This window comes from Sinocyclocheilus anshuiensis, unplaced genomic scaffold (assembly GCF_001515605.1).
Source record: "Sinocyclocheilus anshuiensis isolate Anshui unplaced genomic scaffold, SAMN03320099.WGS_v1.1 scaffold254, whole genome shotgun sequence".
Lineage (NCBI taxonomy): Eukaryota > Metazoa > Chordata > Actinopteri > Cypriniformes > Cyprinidae > Sinocyclocheilus > Sinocyclocheilus anshuiensis.
Window position 1 is genome coordinate 102,305 of NW_015546022.1, and position 7,250 is coordinate 109,554.

Below are 7,250 nucleotides of genomic sequence, written 5' to 3' on the forward strand. Positions count from 1 at the left end.
AAACTATGAATATGACAGTGAACTAAATATGACAGTGATAATCTCAGGTAATGATTATGTGCTTTATTGAAAATTTTGCGTTATCTTTATAGCCACAGTGAAAGCAACAATATATATTTGACCTCAGATCTTGAAAATAAATTAAAGTAAACTTGTATGTTAAAACTGTGAACTCACAGTGAACCAACACGTGTATTCCATAACAAAGATATCAGTCACTCACTCACTCGCTCACTCGCTCACTCAAAACTGTTTAGTCAATTCACATTTGAATCATCTTTTCCGTGTCCACTTTTCTTTTCTACACGCTCGCCATGTTTTTGCTGTCACATCGTATCTACACTGGACGCGACAAAGCATTGCAAATCATTTGAACGTTGTGTCAGTACATTATAAATAGAACGAGTCAGCAGTTTACTGTCGGGGATTTGTATCCAAGACAACATCACTGATTATAATGAGTTCTATTGTGTTTTATTGCGTCGCGCCGCTTGCGTCCGGTGTAGACACGGTGTAAGTTAATGTAGCTTTCTGATGCTGTGTTTGAATTTTCATGCCACATTATTTGAAATTAGCGGGGGCCAAACTTATTTCTCTCACGGGCCGGATGTGGCCCACAGGCCCGCCTATTGAGAAACCCTGTAATAGGGTAACATACAAACAACACATGCATATACCAGATACATTTGTAACTTATTGATTATAGTCTAAATAAAAAAAAATGTCTTTATGTGTGTGTGTTATGTGTATTGTGAGCATGGTGTAGTTCGCTGGCCATCAGACATCTGGTGCCAGGTACTGAGGATGACTGTCTCCTAGGACACTGGAATGTGTTTGAAGTCGATGGGGAGACCAGAGAGTTGATCTGTTTAGCATCGTCTTGATAATGGGGGGAAAACCATTGGCAATTTAGCACCCATATAACTGTAGAATATGGGGCCAGGGCCCGGTTGCATAAAGCACCTTAAGTGTAATTTTCTCTTAAAGCTGCAGTCCGTAACTTTTGGCACTCTAGCGGTTAATAAACAGAACTGCGTGCGTCTTGCGGAAGAACATTGTAGCCAGAGCTACTTCTCTCTGTTTATGTCTATGGCGAATCACGCAGGTACTGGGCTACTCTGCAGCGGTACCTACCCGAACCAGTCTAAATAGTCAGAATTTAAACACTTATTATAGGTGTACCGTAGTGATTCAGGACAAGCCAAAAACACTGTTTGGAAAATGGATTCATGGTGTACTCGCTTATGGAAATTTTGTACATTTTGAACAAAAAAAGTTACGGACTGCAGCTTTAAGATCGCCCTTAAGTTTCCCTTACACTTAAGGGCATTACATAAAATATCCCTTAAAGGGGTCATATGATGCGATTTGAAGTTTTCCTTTCTCTTTGGAGTGTTACAAGCTCTTGGTGCATAAAGAAGATCTGTAAAGTTGCAAAGACTAAAGTCTCAAATCCAAAGAGATATTCTTTATAAAAGTTAAGAGCAGTGTTGCCAATTTGGGGATTTTGTCGCCAAATTTAGCTACTTTCTCATTGTAGCTGCGACTTTTTACATTTTTTTTGTGACGAGCTATTTTAGCTATATTTAAATAAAACTAGCGATTTTTTATTTTTTACTTGGCCACACCCTGCCGTAGGCCCGTGACCTCTCACGTTTGCTCTCAATCATGCCAGTAACGTTAGGTGCGTTCGACTTGAAGCACGGCTACAGACGGCAGTCAATGAGAGTAGCCGCTTGTAGTCGGGGGCGGAGTTGAAAACGGAGCCGTCAAGCTGGACACTTTCTGCTCCCGTTAGTGACGCTCACGCGGTGTAAGAATACTCTATCACAGATGAAGTGAATTAAATGCAATATTTGTCAGATAAGACGTTTCAGAAATGTTTTCATGAGCAACAGATATCTACTTGTAGTGATGTTGTCAAAACGTCACCATCATTAATTAGGTGGCCAATGAGCGACTGGCCCGGTTAGGGTATAGAAGTTGGTTGGTTCTGCCTCCTTGGAGTGCATCATGGTTGAAAGCCCGCCCCTTGCCTCCTGTTATGGCCTTCCATGTGTGTTGTTAGGCTGCTGAGATATACTGGGTGCGTGTGTTGTGTGCTCTCAGGTAAGTAATGACATATGGGAAGCTGGGGGAAATTGTGTTCAGCTAAATATGAGTTTTTGTGTTTCAGTGCGGTGTGCCTTCACGGCCCCCATTGATTGTGGCCTCGCAGTGTAATGTAGCCCAGGTTGTAGCACCAGCTGTTGTCACGGTCACCTTTTAAAGAGGTTGTTGTATGATCCTTAGATCTGTTGTCATGAGCATTACACCATCGTATTAACGGGTAGGTAAATCGCTCTAATAGCTAAATAACCTCGGATGTTTTATTGTAGTTGTAATTGTGCTGTGTGTGTTTTGGAATAGGTTGAGCGGAAGCGGTAATTAATACAGCTCGTTTCCTATTCTGCATTGTTCGAGCCACGCTGCTGCTTTTGGGAGTTTAATTACGTCCATGTCTAGTATTCAAGTGGGCTTGATGTTTGTTCGTTTATTTGTTTGTTTTCTGTTTGGTATTTTGTTTTGAGTCATTTGTAATCTTGTTTTTCTTACTTTGTGAACCCTCTTTCAAAAGTTGATTTGTTTTCTTTAGTTTCTTTTGTTGTGAATATGGACATTCAATTTGTGGTTTATTTTTAATGTGATGTTTTCTTTTTTGTTTGTAGGAGTGGAGTGCTTCCGGGAGCAGGTCGGGTTTTGACAGCACCACGGATATTATTTCACTCGGGGTGGCCATTTTCGTGTGTGTCACTATTGCTGTGTTACTATTTGCAGTGAATCTTGTGGGTGTGATACTGATTGGTGTGATTTTCTCTTTTGCATACCTGGTGCTGTTACATTCACCCGCTTCTCATATAGGAAGACTCCGCTTTCTACAGCATTATTATTATTTGGATGTTTTCTGTTTTTTCTTTTTTGGACCTATGACATTGGTGTGTGCCGGCTGTGGGTTTTAAATTAATATCAGCCAATTCTTTTAGCCTTAATAAAAGATTGTTTGTACTGAGATTCACGCCTCTTGCTCTTTTCATGTGGAACGTATTTGCGTGCCCTTATTTGGGTTATTTTCCCCGGTAGTCCGGGGTGGCGTAGTCACTACAACTGGGCCCCTTACTACAAGTGGCGCAGTCGGCAGGATTATCCACAGAATATTCAGCGGCGTGAAATTCTGTATTTTGTAAGATTTTGTGTGAGTGGGGGTATATATGCTTTCATGATAAACGTGACTCGATATAACATTGCGACTACAGTAAAAAAGCTTTTACTGTTCTAAAAACACAGATTTGTGGCTATTATTGGAATTGCAAAGGTTAGAATAAACCCGAAACACATGTGATAGTTGTCATACGGTGAATCTGGCCAATCGTGAAATGGCTGTGTAACGCTCCTGCAGCCGCTCTGGAGAAACTGCGCCGGCTGAGTCAGCGCCTGCCATGACGCACACCACAATTTCATTATAAGCATCAATCAAGATGCCGGAGAAAAAATGAACATCTTGTTTTAACCACGGACACTAAAGTTATACCACAATTCCTGTCTGCTTGCTTTGCTGCTTCCTCTGTACGCTGCTTGCAAGACCTTCATGTATGTTGCTGTACCATGAAACAGCATAATTGTTTTTGACGTTACTCACCCAACTGGTTATCAAGTCCCGTGGGTTGAATCAATCAAAGAATCTCAACAACATCAAAGCCAAACGGGGGAAGCTATTCTCGACGAGAACAATGTTTCTGTCTGTCGGAGCACTCGTTTGGCAAGTAAATCCTCTTGTCCTCCCGGCATTAGCGACTGGTCTCTGCCTAAAATATTGGAAGTTCTGTTTATGAGCCATATCCCGGTTCCGACCGGAGCTACTCATGAGGAACTGTTTACCTTGCTTTGTGAAAGTATTGATGTCCCAGCTCCCCACTCTCCACCTCCTCCTCCTTCTTTTTCCTCCGGCAAGAAAAATATGCAGAAAAGGAAAAACCTCGAGCTGGCTTTCACTTCAGCCACTGGTGCACCCAAATGGGCATGTGCTCCTTCCCAGCTCAGCCTGATCAATCCACTCCTCGATCCAGCGATCCAGTGTTGTCAGTAGGCATGGGCCGGTATGAGATTCTGATGGTATGATAACCTTAGACAAAAATATCACGGTTTCACGGTATTGCGATTACAGCAGTTATTTTTAAATGTCTGGGTAAAAAAACAACTTTTTTTTCCACTGAACACATTTTATTTTTAAGAAACATATAGAACATTTTGGAACAGTAAACATGTCAGGCTAAATAATTCGAATAAATAATTAAATTCTTATTTATAATTTAATAATTAAATGCAGTCACTTAAGTGAGCCTAAACCTGCAGCTCAATAATCAAAAATATAATCAAAACATAATTTCTGTGTAAAATAAAATAAAAAAATGAATAAAAAATGCATGCATAAACCTGCAGCTCAACAAGGTTTTTGGAGACATGCTCGCTTTCTACACATTCATCTTTCAGTCCAAATTATGATGCAGGAATGTTCACCTTTCCCGGATTAAGTTTGGAGCTATGGTTTGGAGCGGTGAGGTACGAGGATGTGTGCACAATTCATCTCCTTCAGCCATCCTAAACACAGGTGACTCTGCTCGCACCAACCAGAGGGGCTGAGGGGGAGGGGTCGTGTGACTCGCTACGCTCTTCGCTGCACACAACTGAGGGAGTCCTGCACTTTCCGTCTTTGACGACACGTAAAAAAAATGCGCATTTGATGATCCTTTTGCGCATTTATGGCTCATAAACATAATGAAACAGGATTTCAGGAAATCTCATCTTCTCCGGGCTAGCTTCTTCGATCATAGGGTCAACAATTTCAGCAACAGGTCGATGACGTCATTCCGGCAACATTCCCACGGAGGACAATGGGAAGGAAGTGCAGTTCCCGTGTCCAATGGCCAATGGAGGTTCCGCCGACTGCCGCAATCTCCCATCAGTCGAGAAGCCAAATCATTGCAGGTGATGTCAACCTTGTAAAAATATTACTGGGCCCAGAATTAAGTGACGGGCGTGTTGTTGATTGCGGCGATGTGTCTGTTATGCTTAAAGACAATGACCCTCGACTTTCAAAAACTTTTACTCTAGCCGAATTTATCGTGGCATTTGGAGTATACAGAGATGTTATATGCAAAGTTTTTTCGTCTCGTAGAGCCGAACTAGACACATACAGTATTTAGCCATTATCACTGACTTAGCTCTCACATATGGAGGAACTCTCTTTTATGAATATCATAAATCTTTCTCCGCATAAGCTGCCATGTTCATTTAGCGATTCAATCAGAGACTGGGCTGGTCTGTAGTCGACTTACAGTACCTCTCATCAGCAGACACTTTACTGGTCATCAAGCTCTCTCCTGCTCGATCTGTGGCTCTTCACATGTCCAATCTGTGCCCAAAAACTGTTTCTGTCAGCTTGCAGCCTGATCCTAAGGTGATGCCATCTGCCACTCCACTGTGTTATAATTTTAATGAAAATGTTTGCAAATTCTATAATTGTAAATATGTTCATGCTTGTAGTTACTGTGGAGACCGCCACCCTAATTGCTGTTTCGTCAATTGCTTAATAACTGGTCTTGCTTAAGGTTTTATTGCACGGTCGTCTTGGATGCCTAATTATTCTCTAGTCTGTAAAAACTTGATTTCTGCTTCAAACGAGCCTGAAATTGTCGATTCATTGTTAGAGAAGAAAGGATTTATGATTGGGCCATTTGATGATCCTCCCTTTCCAGACTATCGGATTAATACTATAGGAATCGCGACTCGTAAAAATATTCAGGAAAAAAAGCGTTTAATTATTGATCTATCCGCCCCTCATAATGATGCAGCTCAAAGTGTTAACAGTCTCGTTCCTCTAGCTCCTTTTTTCTCTGTTTTATGCTACCATTGATGATGCAATCAAGTTAATTAAAAAAGCAGATCTGGCTAAAACTACATTAAAAATGTACGACTCTGCTTGGTCTCACTTCAGTTGATCACAGTTGATCACTCACTTGATCTTAGTGCTGCGTTCGACACTATAGATCATGACATACTCATAAATCCATCCTCATGAAGTGCTTTGAACGGCTAGTCATGCACCATATCAAGTCTGCCCTCCCCCCCTCCCTGGACCCCTTCCAGTTTGCATATCGGTCCAACCGCTTGACCGTATCGTGAAAAGTGCTATACAAATAAACTTGAATTGAATTCAGTTCTTTCTGTGCTACATTCTCTGTGGCTGTACTATCGGTTAATGTTTCATATGTTAGTGCTTTTATAGTCCACTGTTATGAATCAAGAAAAATCCAGCCTTCAAGCATCAGAAGTATGGTCACCGGCATCCAATTCCACCTGCGCTGCTTGGATCCATCTACAATCAGTTTACTAGGAAATCCATTGATTCGTCTCCTGCTTAATGGCCTCAAAAAAGAAAAACCTCAAGGCAATGATCAACGTCTCCCCTTCATGCTCCCACTCTTGCTAAAGTTAATATCATGTTTAAGAGCAGGATGCTTTGGGTCTTATGCTGATTTAATGCTAGAGTCTGCTTTGCTCACAGCTTTCTATGATTTTCTCAGAGGTGGCAAATTTACCACATGCACTGATACTTTTAATCCAGTGGTTCTCAAAGTGTGGGGCGTGCTCGCCAGGGGGGGCGTGGGCCATCAGCAGAAAAAGAAAATAAATAAAGGATGTAACTTAGAATGGGAGATGGATCGGTGTGTGAAAGGGAAGAGAAAAGCCATAGATTAAGCCACACAAACCCCCGCAGGTGCTGGTCATTCAAAAGCTAAATGCAGAAAATATGAAGAGGAATATCTTGCTCTTGGCTTCACTCACCGTGTCTACACCGGACACTACAGTTGTTGCGTTGCACCGCAATTCTACACTGGACGCGGACAAAGCGACTGTTGCAAATCATTTGCATGTCAGTATGTCATAAATAGATCAAGGCATCAGTTTAATGTCGGGGATTTGTCGTGTCATGCACATCCAGTGTAAAGGGAGTAACTGATTGTGGGTGCTACTCTATTGTGCCGCCCGCGTCTGGTGTAGATACGGTGTTAATTTTGATGGTGAGGAGGAAAGCCTGTGTGTGTCCTGTGCCTTAGCTGACAGCATGAAACCCAAAAAAAAAAAAAAAAACCTAAATATGAAAAAACGTCTCAGGTTACTTATGTAACCATGGTTCCCTGAGTAGGAAACGA